The following is a 17,614-nucleotide window of genomic DNA, read 5'->3' as shown; positions in this document are numbered from 1 at the left end:
AAAGTGAGCTTATGAATCTATAAGAACTTTATGTAGAAAAATTAACTCATGAAAACCAATTTTTATTTGCTATAAATATCTAATCACTCAATTATTTCTCCTTATGCTCATTAAATTTATCTCCTGGAGTTTCTTGGTCAAAAATCTCCTATGGGATATGCTCTAAAATTTTAGCACAAATCAAGGAAGATGGGGACTTTTATTCAGGTGTGAGTTTTAATTTCATGAGCTATTTAACAGCTTCCAAATAGAGTTTCTCTGTAGCCAGAATCAAATATAAAGATTTTCTTTGCCACGGTTTCAACTTAATTTGAAAATGATTTGGATGATGGAGAGAAGGGCTTGTCTCAACACTACTGTCTAGACTCTCTTGACAAATTTTAACCAGCTTTCAAGTGCCTTTTTGTTCACCAGCAGCATCCGACCACTCCCTTTACAGCACTGTCAAAGTCTGAACAGCCCTCCTCCCTTTTTTACGCATTGAGCATGTTCTCACTTGGGATTTTTCTACCAGTCCTTCAGGCCTCCTCCTCATCATTCTTCTCTTTTGAAATTTATTGCAGTTTTGATTTCCTGCCATGGTAATGGGTTATCTTTTATAACTGTGAAGATGAGTGCTTTCATTTGGAGAAAGTCTACAGCATTCCTGTCGGGCTCCGGATAATAGCTTAGAAGCGCTATTCATCGAGTTTCTTAACTATGTCAATAGTTCAGGACACCCTGTCATCTATTTTACAGGGTCCGACGGTGTTTTCAATTCCTACGATACAGGTTTGGAATGTTATTGAGGCAAACAGTTCAAGTTTTACAACTGGGTACAGAAGAGGATGGCGTCTATAATTACAAAGGTTGGTTGAAAAGGGAGGATGAGGCAGGTTCAGCGTATAGAGTGTTGTATTCTGGTGTCAGTATGATGATAAAAGTTGGGAGCTGAAAGGTATCATCTAGTGACTTTTGCAGTGGTTCTCAACGGGTGGGAGGGTGTGATTTTTCTCTTTCCGCCCGGGGACATTTGGCAATGTCCTGAGACATATTTGGTTATCACACTGGAGGAGGCATACTGGCATCTAGTGGGTGGAGGCCAGGGATGCTCGGAGACATTCCCCCATGCACTAGGAAGCCCCTACAACAGAGAATTGTCCAGTCCAAAATGTCAAGTGCTAAGGATGAGACATCCTGTATTTAACACTATTTTATTACACTATTACAAGTAGTACCTTAGTACTACTTGTAGTACTTTTCAGTATCGGATATTTTTTTTGTTGATTTATTTTTCCTGGTGTGTTTCTCTATCTTGACCGCGTCGGCCACCTCCATTTCTTCATTCCACTGATCAATGCTCAGTAAGATTTTCTTTACCAGGGAAATTATTTATTTCCGTTTCATTCGGGTTTTTTTTTTTCCCCCTGAGGTTTTATCCGGTTCTTTTCTTTGTAGAATATTCCTGTTTCTTCATTCTGCTTGACTCTCTGTGTCGTGGACTCTGTGTACATTAGATAAAAGAGTGCTTCCTGCGGGAGATGAACCTTATCATTCAACTCTGCCCTAGCCCTTAGCTGTCTTTCAAAGCTTTGTGATTGTCCAAGCAGCCTATTTTATTTTTAGAGGCCGCCAGAAGTTGAGGGAAGACCCCTCAGTGTCCCCAAGGGGGTGGGTGGGAGGAGAATCTCAGTGGACTCCTGGATGCAAGTTGATTGAAAGCCAGACCCTCATACAATAGTTTAAAAATGTGCAAATGTATACGACTGTGAGACCGCCAGCTTAAGCCCTGCTGTCTACCAAAGCCAGGTGATACAAGTATCCCCTAGTGGCCGCCGCAAAAACGGGGGCCTCAGACATAAAACCAGGGCCTCTGAAGTAAAACCGAGGCTCCGGTGTAAGACTGGGCATCTGACCTAAAAAGAGGGCATCCGACATAAAACCCAGGCACCTGTAAACCGGGCACCTGCTTTAAACCCCGGCACCTGCATAAACTCAGCCATGTGCCGTAAACCCAGGCACTTGACGTAAACTCAGCCACCTGACGTAAACCCAGGCACTTGACGTAAACTCAGCCACCTGACGTAAACCCAGGCACTTGACGTAAACTCAGCCACCTGACGTAAACCCAGGCACTTGACGTAAACTCAGCCACCTGACGTAAACCCAGGCACTTGACGTAAACTCAGCCACTTGATGGAAGACCCGCGCCTGCGGCCTATGAAATCTCCCGTCCAGGAGACCTGGGCGCCGGTCGTTCTCTCCCCGCCTGGACAGCTTCAGCTGGCTTCCACACTCCAGTCAAACCCGATGTCTGCCCTCTCGGGTCCTCGCTCCGAGAAGCCAACGCTGTCGCACACAGGGTTTGGGCTTCCCCCTCGTCATCCCCGCATGGGACCCGGGTGAGTCTAAGCGCGGCCTGTGAGAACTGCCTCTCAGGTGTGTGGTCTGTGTGTTCAAAGCTGGGATTGTCTGATGCGGGGTTCAGACTCTTCAGTCTTCAGGGAGAGGCTCGGGTTTTGGGGTCGTCGGGGCTTAAGGGCCGGGGGGAGGGTCTGCGGGCCGACTGTGCCCCGGCCGCTCCTGGCGCTCTGCGCGTCTGTGTGTCCCTTCTCTCCTTGGCCTGAGGCACAGGAGGCCTCCAGCTCTTAGGGCTTTTTGTTTCCAGAGGAAGTTGTTCCATAGGTAGCTGTAGATTTGGTCGGTTCCCAGAAGGAGCCGAGTGCTAGGATCCTCTTCCGTCATCGTCTTGAACTGGAACGCCTCGGTAAGATGTTCTCGAACGTTCTGTGTTCCACAGCCACCGTTGCTTTTCACAAGAGGGGAGACTGAGGCCAAAAGGTTATAGACCCACGTGGTGGTAGTTCATATCAAGATACTGGTGTCTTGATTTAGAAGTGCGCGGCCCATCCTGCTGTTGTCCGAATGCAAGGCCGTTGCGTCCACTGGTTTGTTGTTAAATCTAGAAATCAAGAGAAACCGTCATCTTCTCTTATGTATTCCTAATGTTTCAAGAGCCTCTCAAATTTTTTAGCAATATTTTCCTGATAGCAGAAACTTAGGTGCTTGGTACAAAAGAACTGTACCCCGTTCTCTAGTTTATTTTTCTGGAACATGTCATGTCCTCTTAGTGGCGACAGAAAAAAGCAAAAACAAAAACCAAAATTTCAGGAAAACGAAGACTTCATAACAATTGTGGAGTATGTAAATATTTGTTCTCATACACTCCGGATAAATTGCTCCAAGAAACTTGTAGAAATGGCTTATAAATATTATGTTTTTGTTTTTTGTCACTTTAATTAAAAAGTATCATTATTTATTGTGCTAGTAAGCCTCAGCTTGACTTTGACTTTTGGTGATCCATACTTGAGGGGGAATTCCTGGAATCTTGCTGATGTCCATCTTGATTACAACTTTTAGAAAACATTTTTGTTTCTTCACCTATGATGTGTGTAATCAGAAGGAGTTCATAGTCTGCCATGGGCTATCTTTTTTGAATTAAGCTGGTAAGGTATAGCTTAGCACCTTTACTGTGGAATCAGCCGGTAAGCTACGACTTTACCACTTTCTAAAAACAGAGCAGTGATCCACCCACCATTTTGGATGAAACCTTTCTGTTTTAATTTACACCTATATTAAAATTTTTTTAATTAGGGGGAGAGAGAGAATGAGAATGAGCAGGGAAGGGGAAGGGGGGGGAGAGAGAGAGAGAGAGAGAGAGAGAGAGAGAGAGAGAGAGAGATATCCCAAGCAGGCTCCATGCTGTGAGTGTGGAGCCTGGTGCGGGTCTTGAACTCAGGAACTGTGAGATCATGACCTGAGCTGAAAGCGAGTCAGAAATCTTACCCGACTGAGCCACCCAGGTGCACCGACACATGTATTTTATATTACGTTTGCTTAGTGTTATGTGACTTCCAAAGCATTTCCATTCTTAATCTTTATAGGGCCCTTTTTAGGTATGCAGGAAATACATTTCTAATTCAGTATACTTTTTAATACATCATACAGATTTATCTCTGAATAACCCCAACCAGACTGTAAGCTTTTGTAAGGCTGGAAGCACATTTTATACCTCTTTGCATCACATCAGTGCCCTTAATAGGAAAAAGTAAACGTGTTTTTGTTGATTTAGCTATTGTAAAAATTTAATACCAGGGAACTCAAAATACGTAGACGACATGCAAGATTTGGCAGACTCTTTTAGGATTAAGCAAATTCTAAATTTTTAGGACCCCAGTCAGTCAATTCCCCATGTATGTTGGAAATGTGAAAACCAGAGAGTTAGTATGAAATATAAGTTTCTTCATGCCTGTTTAAAATTCAGCTTGATTTCATTTCTTGAAACCTGGTCTGTTCCCTACAATGTTGAAGGTAAAAATCACGAGAAATCACCGTGTTACAAATGTAAAGAAATAGCAAGAATAGGACCAATGCTGTTAGTGTTTTCATTGTCATCTGGCACTTTTTTAGCCACTTAAAATATTTCATCACATTTGAGAGTCAGCACAATGTTAAGTGCCCTGGGAATAAAATGATGTGGTTCTGAGTCCTGATTGTGATTTCAAGCATTTGTTTAAATCTCTGCAATTCATGATAATTATACATATTTCTCATGATGCTTAGAAAAATTAAATGAGATTATACGATTGTACTTTGTAAACTGAAAGGCATTATAAAATGTTAACTGTGATTTGGAGGTTTGAGGAATGATCAACAATGTTTTGCATAATAAATTATTCCAAGACTTAGTGGTGTGAAAAAGCAATCATTTTATTTGCTTATATTTACGTGGCTCAGCAATTGGGAAATGATTTGACTAGGCAGCTCTTGATTGGGTCTGTAGTGCAATTGTGATCACATGTTGGCTATCACTATAGTTGTCTAGACTTGACTGGCAGGATGTCCAAGAGGGTTCACTCACATGACTGGGAGCTGAAGCTGGTGGTAAGCTGGGGACCATAGCTGGGGCTATGAGTACGAGTTTCTTTCTTTACTCCTCTCTTCCAGCTTGGTGATCGTAGGGTAGCCATTTATTAAATGAATTCTCTAGACTGAGTGTTCCACGAGAACGAGATGGAAGCTGCCTAGCTGTGGAGGCCCTGCGGTATCACTTCTGCATCCCATTGGTCCTGATATTTAAGGAGGGAGGATAAACTCCCATCTGTCAATGGGAGGAGTACCAGTGATATCACAGACATATTTTAAAACCACCTCTTGCCATTAGAAAACTCAGAGGAGAGAGAGAGAAATTAAATGGGCATGTTCTAGAAAATGAGACCATATATTTACAAAAATGTTAATATTTTCCTGTTCCTAATTCTGTACCAACATTTTTTTTTTTTTTTTGATGGTTTGGTGAAAATGGTGGTGGGGTTTCCCAGGTTTTACAGACATGCATCTTGTTCTCCAAGAAAATTCTCTGTGTGCTGTTATTTGAGGGGATGACCTATCCGTGGATATCTTCTTTGTCACTTAACGGGATGTACAGTTGGTTTTTGTAGAGTTTCATTTGATTCACTTACTTGAACTTTGTTGCCATAGCTATTCTCAGGAATTGTGTAATCAATAGGCAAATATTCCTAACCTTTCGACAGTTTAATAACCTATGACTTGGTGCTATTATTAGCGTATATCTTTTTCAGAGGCCAATTATCCCAGCAGGTGATTAGGTTTTATCTCAGGCATCCCAGGTGGGGATTTTCCCAGCCTGTTTTGTAGCAATCCCCCAGGTACCTCACAATCACATCTCCTCTGTCTGGTGCTCCTATAAACTGACTGCCAGGTGCAGTTTACTCTTCCAAAGAAGGATTAGCTTATTTGCATCCATATGTGCTTTGTCATGTAGAAGGATTGGCAGGGAAAGTTGCTGGTGGTACAGTTCCTGCCCCCAGGTGAAGCCAAACCTCTCACTGTGAAGTCCAGTGGGCATATTTTGAGGAGGCTGCCTGCCAGAGAGAAGCCTCTGCTGTTGTATTGTTCCCAGCAAAAAGCAAATCTTTTCTGTTAGATAGAGCCTCAGAATTTCTAGAGTTGAGTTAAGACCGTTGAAGGAAGTGCTGGTTCTTGGAAGAAATACGTGAATATGTGTGTTTCATAGAAGAATAGGACAATAGAGCTAGATATATTCTAGTGACATTTGGGGAAAAATGTTTTTGCGATTATTGTTATTGTCATTGTATTAATTTCATCTCCTTCCGTCAATCCTTTTGTTAGAGCTTTTCTGACTCTTGAGAACCCCTTTCACTGGACCCATGTGGCAGTAGGTTCTCATGACGTCTTAGAACCACACATCTACCACCATGAGCTAGCTGGGAAAAATTCCACAATATCTGGCCGGAGGGGAGAGATTTGAGAAAGCAGATGCTGTCTCAAAACAGTGTATAGTTACCTTACATTGATTACCAAAACTGTTCCTATTGACCACTCTCTAACATTACTTATTGACTATGGTGAAAAAATCAGTTACTGTGGCAGAAGGAGTTCAGATATAAGATGGTATCTAGTTTGATTTCTTCAAATTCTTCTAATTCCTGAATGTGGAACCAAGGGCAAGTCCTGCAGCATCTCGATGCTTTGGTGTTTTTAACTATGAATTGGAGATGTATTAATGATTTATGGGGTCATTGTTAACATTCAATAAACTGCAGTGCCCAGTGGTCAAATGAGTGCTGGTGAATCAACTGATATTATGATAAATAATGCCAGATTGTGGCAGAGGGTGAAGGGCAGTTGAAATGACTCAGTAGAAATATTTTCTTCTGACTCAGTAGGAACATTAATTTTGAATTAAACCCTTTGTTTGGACTAAATAAAATTTCGCTTTTTAAACATCAAAATAATCAATCTGAGAATAATTTGTATTCCTTATTGGATTAGTCAGGAGTTGGTCAGGAGAAAGGAAATTAGGTATTTCAAACTAGAAGGGAATGAATACAGGGGGTTAGAGGCTTTCAAAATCAGTGGAAGGGCTAAGGGAGAGACTGTCTGTAGTAAGGTCAGGAATTTCAAGATAACTGCTAATGAATCCATTTGCCCACATCCCTGAACTTGGTGATATGTAGGAGGACATTTTGAAAGAGTCGGCAAATTGTCACATCTGCCATTTGCTGAAACCCTCACTTTGCCCACCATTGGCTTCATGGGAATTGTTGGCTGTTTATTTTTCACTTTTCAAATCTTTGTGGAGTGTCCCTCATATTGGTTCAAAGGACAGTAAGATTGATAAATATTCTTTGATATTGTATTCATATTGTATATGAGGATTGATATTTGAAAATAACTTTGTAAACTTTAACATGCTGTATTATGGGTTTTTCCCTAAAAGACCGCCTTTGTTCTGAGACTTAGTCTTTAGAAGAATTTAAGCGGGAAATAGTAAACTGATTGAATTTGTATCCACCTTTATTTTTTTTATTTTGAATTACATACCTTCCAAATTACTGCTTTGTGGCCGACGATGATCTGCCGTCCAAAGCTTTGCTCTGGATGGGGTTGATGAGGAAACACAACGTGCGCACAAGGCCAAGCTGCTGGTCTCTTCTGAAGGGTGGATTCTCTGGATCTATAGCTCCTGGGCTCTACTTGAACAGAAAAATTGCTAGGTAATCAGCTTTGAGCCAATAACTCAAATCCAGTAGGCATGTGAACTGCTTTGCAATCTATGTTGATAGTTTGAGTAATTGACAATATGGTATCTATAATAGAGTGAGAACAATCCATAAAAAAAATTCTACCATTTCAGGTCATTTTTCCTTTCAGGGAGTGCTCTCTGTAAATACGGAGTTAGGAAGGCAAGGCATGGAATGGAAAGGCTTTACAGCCTTTGATGAAAGGCTTTACAGCTTTGATGAAAAAGGCTTTCTGATGTAACTTGTGCTAAGCTTTGGGGGTTACAAAGATGAATGCTTTGAGGATTGGTGCCCTTTATGAAAAATTCTGTATGCATGTTTAGACAAAGCTCCCTCTCCCTTTTTTTTTAAAGTTTATTTTATTTTTGAGAGAGGGCGAGTGAGCATGTGTGCATGAGCATGGAGGGATAGGAGAGGGAGAAGGAAAGAGAATCTCAAACAGGCTCTGAGCTATCAGCACGGAGCCCAATGTGGGGCTCAATCTTAGGAACCATGAGATCATGACCTGAGCTGAAATCAAGAGTTGGCTGCTTAACCGTCTGAGCTATTCAGGTGCCCCAGAGCTCCTTCCTTTTTAAGCAGCCTAGCATGTTTATTGGTGCATTCCAGTTGTGTACTTCTTTTGGGCCTTCTTCCTTAAATATAATGACCAGATAGAGACCCCATTGTGCCTACCTGATCTTCTGAGGATCCTGTTTCTGTCTCCATTTCCTAATTACCTTTCTGTGACTGCTTGTCCATAACATACCAGTTATATCCTTGATTGCCAAAACACTAAAGGAAACAGGCCTTTGTCCTAGAGAAGCTACAGTCCCATATAATTGGGCTAGAAGTAGTGATTTTAAATGAATTTTGAACTAGAAAGATGTAGAACCCTTTTGGGTATTACTTTAAGACCTCTTACCCATCTTTAAAGCTCTATTAATCAGTCCTTCTTTTTTGTCCTAGCCCTGACTGCTGACCCTGAGCTGGCAGTAGAAGTTAAGTCCTTCTATGAAAGTGATTTGTTGTTACTTCTGTATGGGTAAAGACCCAAAATCATGGATAAAGACAAATAGAAATCTGATGGCTCTCACAAAGTAGAAATTAAAATTATTAAAATTATTAGTGCTGGATAATGTTTTATATGTATCCTATAATGAGTAGAGGCAGCTGGAGCTCTGGAAAGGGTAGATTTTTTTTCTTTGTGTGTGTGTGTTTGTATATAGTTTTATATATATTGCCCATAGACTTTCACATTGTTAAAGAAACGTTTGAGACAATACTATAGTTCTTAGATACTGTACTTTCCTTTGAGAGTTTATTGGGCAGTTACCATATTTTTTAATGTAATCTGTATTTCTAATGTGACAGATTGAGATTTTGGGCTCATGAGAGCTCCCTAAGATGACATTTAGTAAGGGTGTCCACTTGCCTTCAATGTCTATGAAAGAAATGAACTAAAACATCAGGTAGTGGAGCAATTGTGATACCCATAATGTGTTTGAGTACTTGCTGGTCAGAGTGGTGTTGAGGAAGAAATAAAGGGAAAAGAAACAAGCAGCTTTACTCTGTCCCTACTCTTCCTTGCAAAGCGTTGTATTCTCATCTCCATCCAGTTGCCCTGCACTTGTGCACATGCTTGTTATCCTGCTAGATTATAATAACCTTTAAAAGAGACTTAGTTCATTCCCCCATCCCCCCACCTCAAAGCACCTAGTGGTGCTCCTTGAACACCTTTCAATAACTCAGGAGCAGGAGGTAGACTTAATTATTCACAGTACTTAAGCTAAATGATGTGTATGCTTTGTAAACCACCATGGTTAGTGGAAAAATTCAGGTAATTAGGTTATCATGATACTCTCAGTGGGTTGAATGGTGGCCTGCAAAAAGATAAGTCCAAATGCTAATAACCAGAATGGTTGTGGATGTGACCTTATTGGGAAAAAGTCTTTGGAGCTCTAAGTAAGGTAAGTATCATAAGATAAAGACATCAGCCTGGATTACCCAGGTGCACCCTAAATGCACTAAGTTTCTTTTAAGAGAAACCTAGGGAGATTCAAAGAGAAAAGAGAGGGATGCAGCATGACCGTGGAGACAGGGATATCTCCAGCCAAGGAACAACATTGTGGGCAGCCATAAGAAGCTAGGAGAGAGAGACAGAATAGATTATCAGTCTAGAGCCTCTGAGGCATTGAGGTCCTGCTGGCATCTTGATTTTGGACTGTTGGCCTCCAAGACTGTAAGAGAACAGCTTTGTGTTAAATGACCCAAGTTTGGAGTAATTTTTTGCCACTGCCCTAGGAAGCTAACACACCTTAGTTGTGGACAAGTCCCCCCAGAGACTACCCTCCCTGTATTACGAACACCTGAGAGGCTAAGTGGGTCTGTGGGCTTCCTGATGTTGCTTTCTTAAATGCTTTACAACCCCATGCTGGAGGGCTTCTCCTCAGCAGAGATTCTGGGGACAGGGGAAACCTGTCCTCACCGAAATTGAGGCTATAGCTGCTGCACTGTCCAGAGAAGAGCTGAGCCCCAGAGTTGAGGGTTGGGGAGGGTAGGTGCTGCTATGACAACTTCTTGCTTTTTGAATCCTCTGCTAGAACCCTACATTTATTGTTGTTTGGAATTTAATCCCTGTAGGGAGACAAGGTACTTCTAGACAACAGAGACTGTTTGAAGATAACAGCTGAACACACTGATGACAGTGCAGTAGGGAAGGAAATCATAGGGAAGGGAGTATTTGTATGTAGACAGATACTTGTTGGAGGAAGTAAGTCCTTAGCTGGACTGTGATAAAAAAGAGGTTTGAATAAGTGGCACGTGGAAAGGAATACATTTTAGGTGGCAGCACAGAAGAACAAATGAACGAAAGGGATGGAAACTAGTGTTTGCTTGAAGGGGAGATCAGGAGAACTATATTGAATGCTAACTGAACTAGAGTGTTCAGCTGCCATCAGAGGAATTTGGGTTTATTAATCTTGGGGTGCACTGAGGTTTGGTGAGCAAGGTAGTAGGGCTATAAGCCTCTTTTAAGTGTTATTACCAGTGAGGTGGGTGACATTGTGGGTCCACTACCACGTCTAAGTTTCCTCATTCAGCAAATATTCCCTGATGCCTCTAGGCAAGGGGAAGTGCCCTCCTTCTTTCCATGCGTATCCCATGCATAACTCCATCACTGCTGTGGAGTATCGCTCTACGTGGTTTGGATTCTTCCTGACTTTGAAAGGCCCCCAAGGGAAGTGTATTCAAGCACCTAGAATTGGGCCTGGCCATAAAACTGTTGTATAGCCATGAGCTGTACAAAAGAGTTTTAAGATACTTTTTGTGCTTGGTCAAAGCATGACCGTGGTGCCTAACTAAGGAAAACATTCTTTTCCCTTTTCAGTCTCTGCATATGGCCCTCCTAAGTGGAAAGCATGTCTTCATTGAATCAACCTCAGGTTCAGAGGAAATGTGTGGCAAAACTACTTTGTTCTAAGTGTGTAATGTGCTAGGGTGAGGGAAGAAAGGAGCTGGGACCGAAGGTTTACAGGAGGGGTTGGTGGGAAACGTGCCAATTACTCTGCTCTCTGAGACAAATGGATGGGAGACACAAAGAGATGTGTAGGAGTGGGGTTGGAGAGGACAGAAGAGCATAACCTAACAGCCTGTGTGCTGTCTTTGCTGTGTGAGCTGCTGGATGACTGGAGAAGGCATTTGTTGTGACGGATGCACAAAACATCGTTCTTGCCTTTAAGGCAGTGGATGAGAGACAGGAGACAGATCTGTGCGTAAAGTTGTACTTCCTGGCTTTTGTGTATCTGAGCAGTTTGCAGATAACAGCTGCACTGCTTGGGTGGTAACTTTCCCCTCCTACCATGGCTGCCTCTTCATACTCATTAGTAACATAGATGCATTGCCTAAAACAGGTTCCTAAATACCTGAATCTATTCAGTCCTTGTGAAAAAATGGAGAATAGTTGAAAACTGATAAAAATTTGATGTCCCCGATTCTACATTTCAACTCTGCCACTGTCCATTCTGAGTGTTGATATGTGAGCCTCTTTACCTTCTTAGTTTGGGAACTGTCAGGCATATAAATGGTGGTTTTCGATCTGGGCTTAACCCATTTCCATACAGAGTGAATTGTTGGAACATAAGATAATTTGTGTCTTCTGAAAAATTATTTCCTAATAATAGTCCTCTACCCTCTTCTCATGGGAGGCATTCCAGGATCAATTCTCAATATGATGAAATGACCATATACTTTCCTACCCATCACCATTGTCTTATCCTGGAACTTGTGTTAGAAGACATTTAGTTTAGTGTGTTTGCCTTTTAAAGGATAAGTGGATTTTCTTTATATACCTCACTGGATGATACGTGCAACATGGTTCAACAAAGTAAAATATTAATACAGTTAGAAACTAATATTTTGAACTTCATAAAATGGTTTCATTCAAAGGGAAAGCCAGTTAAGAGAGTTAAGACTTGGGAGTTGAGGAAGTGATGTCATAATATATTAAACTCTCCTGAAGTATAGGCATAGATAGTGCAACATGTATGCCTCTCAGTGTTTGCTATTTACATGAAGTATGTAGTAAAATTATCTACTAAAATGTATTTTCACTTTGTGTTGGAAAATCAAATATTTTATCCCCTAATATCATCAGTAAACCTTCTTACAAGGTTTTTAAAGAAAGAAAGAAAAGTAAATCTTGATATATCCACCAGAATATCCCAAATGAAAAATACTAACAGTATGTAGCATGGTTGAGGATAGAGAACAACTGGGATCCTTTTTTTTTTTTAAAGTTGATTTTTTTCTACACCCAACGTGGGGCTCAAACTGACAACCCTGAGGCCAAGAGTCACATGCTTTTTCAACTGAGCTAGCCAAGTGCCTCACAACTGGTTCTTATGCACTGTGGATGGTAGTGTAAATTGGTACAGCCACTTGGAAAGACTGTTTCGTACTATCAGCCAAGCTAGGTATATGTGCACCCCTTAACCTAGTAATTTCATTGTTAGGTATAGAAACACCTGAAAGGCCTATGCATATTCACCAAAAGACACCTACTAGAGTGCTTGTAGCAGGACTATTTGTAATATTCGCAAGCAGGAAACCACTCAAATATCAATCAAGAGTTGAATAAACAAGTATCTGTAAGGTATCCTACAATAACAAGAATGAATGAAGTATTGCTATAGGTGACAATAGGAATAAATCTAACAAAATAGTGAAAGAAGCCAGGTGATAATATACCTTAAATAAAAAAAAAAAAGGGCAGATTAATACGTGATTGAAGAATTCAGCAAAGTGTTTAACTTCGGGGGGCAACTCAGAGGGGCACACAGGGCCTAGGAGAGGGGGCTTTCTGAAATGCTGGGTCGTGTTCTTGATCTGAGTGATGGTTCCATGGAGTTCCCTTGTGAAAATCCATCAACAACTCACCCTTTGGTTTTTTTAAATTTTTGTATTTTTTTCTTGTTTCATTTTTATTTTTTTGTCAGTCCACTAATATACTTTTATTGACATTTATGTCTATATTATACTTCATAGGACATTTATAAAAATGAACATGAACCTAATGCTATGCCTATTTTGGGGTTATTGCTCTCAAAATAATTCAACAAAATAGTTCTGGTAATTGGATGAAAAAACATTTGAAAGAAATTAGAGGGCAAAATTTTTTTAATTAAATGACCACTTAATTATTTAATGTTTATTTATTTTTGAGAGAGAGAGAGAGAGAGAGACTGAGAGACTGAGAGTAGGGAAGGAGCAGAGAGAGGGAAACACAGAATCCGAAGCAAGCTCCAGGCTCTGAGCTGTCAGCACAGAGCCTGATGTGGGGCTCAAACTCAAGAACAGTGAGATCATGACCTGAGCCGAAGTAAGAGGCCCAACTGACTGAGCCACCCAGGTGCCCCAGTAAATTACCATTTAATCAGAGCTTAAGAATATTAAGAATTAAGAACAGTCTTAGATTAGGAAAGAGATCTTTTTGTGCTAAAAGCCTGTAAAGTGTTAATGACTGAAAAAAACCCCAAAGTGTTTAAGAATAAGTTAAAACAACATGGTTTGACAGATTTGAGAGAGATGAGAACACATTTTCATTAAAAACAACTGGTAATTTTAAGATAGTAGATATGCATACCTAGTTTGTAATGGCAAGTTGATTTATAGTACGTATAATACTTATCGGTGGAATAAATATTTGCTATGCAAAATAAAGCACATCATATGGAAGTGAATGAGGTATCTACTTTGTTTTAAAGTAATCCTAAGAAATTTGAGGAAAAGATAATTAGCAGTTAGACTTGAAGATGTGGGAACAATATGACAAAGCCAAAATAAGGAAGCAATAAAATAAACAACAGTAGAACATTTTCGTAAAATAATTACCTGCATGTATTGCTTTCTGGGGAGACAGAGAACAAAACAAAATCAAACACCTTCACTTGAATATATATTCAGGTCTTAAACCTTGAAAATTGGGGTGAAAGGTCCTAAACACTTATAAAAGGTGGCTTAAGGAATGTTACCAAAGACCAAGCATTTGGTGAAACAATTATGTGGAAATTAAAAAAACAAAAAACAAAAAACAAAAAACCAGACACCTTGAGAATTCTCTTTAGACTTTTCAGAAATACACATTGGTAAGTGAAGTATCTCTGCAATAACAGAGAAGATATTTAAAGGGCCATAACTGTTAGAATGTAAATGTGGTGAGTATCAAAAATAATGCAGATTTCCTGGGTGTAGGATTACCTAAAGTACCCCAAGGTCCCCTCTGTCTACCTGTGATAAGGCGTTTACATAAAAAAATCAAGGCTTTTGCTTAGTATCTTCAAAAAATAAAATGACCAAATTATTCTTGGACATTTGACACATCGAATCGGAATATTCCTACTAAGGTGGGTATGAATGGATGTTAAAGTGTACAGGTGCAGGATAGTCCTGGCCCTCATGTTCAGAATCTGCACCTATAACATAGTTTAGGAGAACACTACTTTTACCATATTTTATTTTTGTTACTTAATTATTTGAAGAAGGAAGAGGAGGAGGAAGAAGGGGAGGAGAAGTAAGAGGAGGTAGAGGAGAATGAGAAGGGGAAAGTGAAAGAGAGGAGAGGAAAGGAAATGAGAAAAAGCAAATAGAATAAACTTAAGGTTTTAGTTTCCATATCTGGCTGCAGAAAATTCCTGGGCTTGACATCTAACCTGCTGAATTAATAAAAATCTCTTTGGTGATTCTGATGATCAGCAGAGCTGGGGATAACTGGGTTAGAGAGTACTGAGATTGTCAGTGTTCTGACCCTCCTGGGTTCTACTCTGTAAGGTTTTATGAAGTGTTAATGAGATTGCATACTAGTATCCTCACCATTACTTTCAGTGCCTCACTCCACAAGAATGAAGTATGTGGAAATCTCTGACCCTATGGTCAGGCCATTTGGGGGAGTATTTTGGAACAGAGAGGGCTTCTTGGGCTCCTTAAATGATAACAAATTTAGGGCAAGAAATGGGTCTTTTCTAACTCTACCTCTGGTGCCTAATGTAGAATGATAGTAAATGTACTGAATTTGATGCATTATGCAGATTTTGTGGGTGCTGCCCAAGACTGAATTCTAGCAGAGACGCTGATTTGTTAGAAGTTATCATTGGTGATAAGAACAAGAAGCCCATGATGCGGGAATTAGATTTAGAATAAATGTATCTACACTATAAGAGCATTGGTTGAATTTGAACCCAGGGAATCACTATTTCTTTTATGCCCTCACTGGAACATATAAAACCCAGCCCTGTTTTGGGTGGGGTAGTGGTTTCACAAGGGATGAAAAGTAGAAATGTCAGATGTAGGAAAACAGGAAAATGCAATTACTTTAATAGCATTTCTGGTATTGATTCTGGATGGGTAGCAAGCAGTGGTTAATAACCCAAAATACAGGAGAAGTTTAAACATAACTTTCATTTGAATCAAGTGGGAGATTTCTATATGCTCAGATACTGTAGTTTAAAACAAAACCTTTTTCTTTTCAACTTTCTCAAAATAAAGAAACATTAAAAAAATAGAGTGTGTGTGCACGGACATGTGCTCACAAGCAGGGGAGGGGGAGAGAGAGAATCCCAAGCAGGCGGCATGCTGTCCATGCAGAGCCCCATCCCATGAACGGTGAGATCATGACCTGAGCAGAAACCAAGAGTGGATGTTTGACTGATTGAGCCACCTAGGCATTTCTGTTTGGCTTTAATTAAAATAAAATTAATTCATCCAAGAGAAGATTCTCAAGTAATCACAAAGTAAATTTCATGAGGAAACATGGTCATCTTGAAATAACTCGTATTTATCTTTTCAAAAAAGTTACATTTTATAGCCCAGATCTACCATGAATTCTGATAGGATTCAAGTGTTTCAATATGATTAAGTGAAAGGATTTTTAATGCTGTGACTAGTTTTTAATTGGGGCCTTATTAAATGTAAGGTAATATAATTCCCTGTAATATAAACAGGGAATAATTTCAGCTTGAAAGTGTTTTAATTTCCATAAATGTGTAACAGAAGGATTCCTAGAAAATTTTGCGTTTAACAAAAGTAATTTTGGGACCCCATACCTTTGTGCAAAATATGATATGTACTAGCCTTGTACAGTATTGTTTGTAACTTGCAGCATATGGCAAGATAACTGATTTAGAGTCCGATAGCATTACATTTTAGATAAGGCAGCCAACTGTATAAACACATTGTTTCTGTAAATTTCACACTGCCTTGTTATTCTGGCACCTGCTGTTCAAGGAGAGGAAAGTGAAGGAAATAAAACTCAGCACAAAATAGAGTGGGCGCTTGAAGTGGCCACTGCTGTGAGGTACAAAGAGGAGACACAAAATGGAAAGGCAAGGTATGTTTCTTACTGGTAGGGGAAGAGCTAATATTCAGTAGAATATTATTCTGTTTAATTGAGAAAAAAATGAATAAGGTGAAGTGAAATTTGAGAGGAAAAACAAGATTTTAATTTAATTTAATTTAATTTTTTTTTTTACAAGATTTTAATTTTAGATCACAGACTCTTAGAGCTGGAATGGATTTTATGGAATCCCAGTCTAGTCATTTTACAATTAAAGAGAGGCTCAGAGAGGTTGGTACATGAAATACACATGATCCACATGATTTTAGGATTCTGTCTAAAGTATCATTTCTTTATTAATTTATTTTTGTAATTTTTCATTCTTGGAATAATGAAAGAATTGCATTCACAGATGTTTGAGTGTTTTGGAAGAGTGACTGGCCGGAGATCAGAGCTCTCCTTTCAGGAACAAGAGGGCTCTTTTTGGGTGCTGAGCCTCCAAGCCTTAGCCCTTTGGGGAGAGGCCTCTGTCCTGTGGCCAAACCCCGGTAGCAGAGGATGAGGGGAATTACTGGGCTTCTCAGACTTCACTATCTGATTCCTTACTCACCTTACAGACATAGAATCTAAGGGCCATGCTGGGACGCTAGAGATTCTTGTAATATAGACTGGTAGGGGAAATTCTTCTAAAAATGTTAAGAGTCAGGGAGAACAGATTTTGACTAAGTGTCCCGTATCCACCTATGGAACTGGAGTGCCTGGAGTATTCTCCTGTGTGACCAGGTCACTGAAAAGAACATAGACTTGGAATCAGAACATCCTGGGATTGAATTTTGACTCCGTAAAGGGACATTCCTTGTGACCATGTATAAATACCAAACTCTCTGGATCTCTGTTTATTGTGAGGGGAAAAAAGACAGATGGCATACAAAATACCTAGTAATGGCCTTCTCTGCCAAACACAGAAGAGTCCAACAGTAAATTTGTATGAGTTTCCTTCAAATTCCTGAAGATTTCTTTGATGGTGTGCAGAATCGGATAGCATTAATTTCTTGTTGTTGTTACCTAATTTGCAAACTTGGAGCTAAGAACATTCAAAATCATCTTGGATCACCATATATTGAGACAATGAGCAATTTCCTTAAAAGCAAAGAACATTAATTATTAGTCACTATGTAAATAAGTTTCCAGTGTTGACTCC

The sequence above is a fragment of the Puma concolor genome, chromosome E2, assembly GCF_028749965.1.
Source record: "Puma concolor isolate L17-30 chromosome E2, mPumCon1.1.hap2, whole genome shotgun sequence".
Lineage (NCBI taxonomy): Eukaryota > Metazoa > Chordata > Mammalia > Carnivora > Felidae > Puma > Puma concolor.
Note: the sequence above shows the minus strand (reverse complement) of the source record.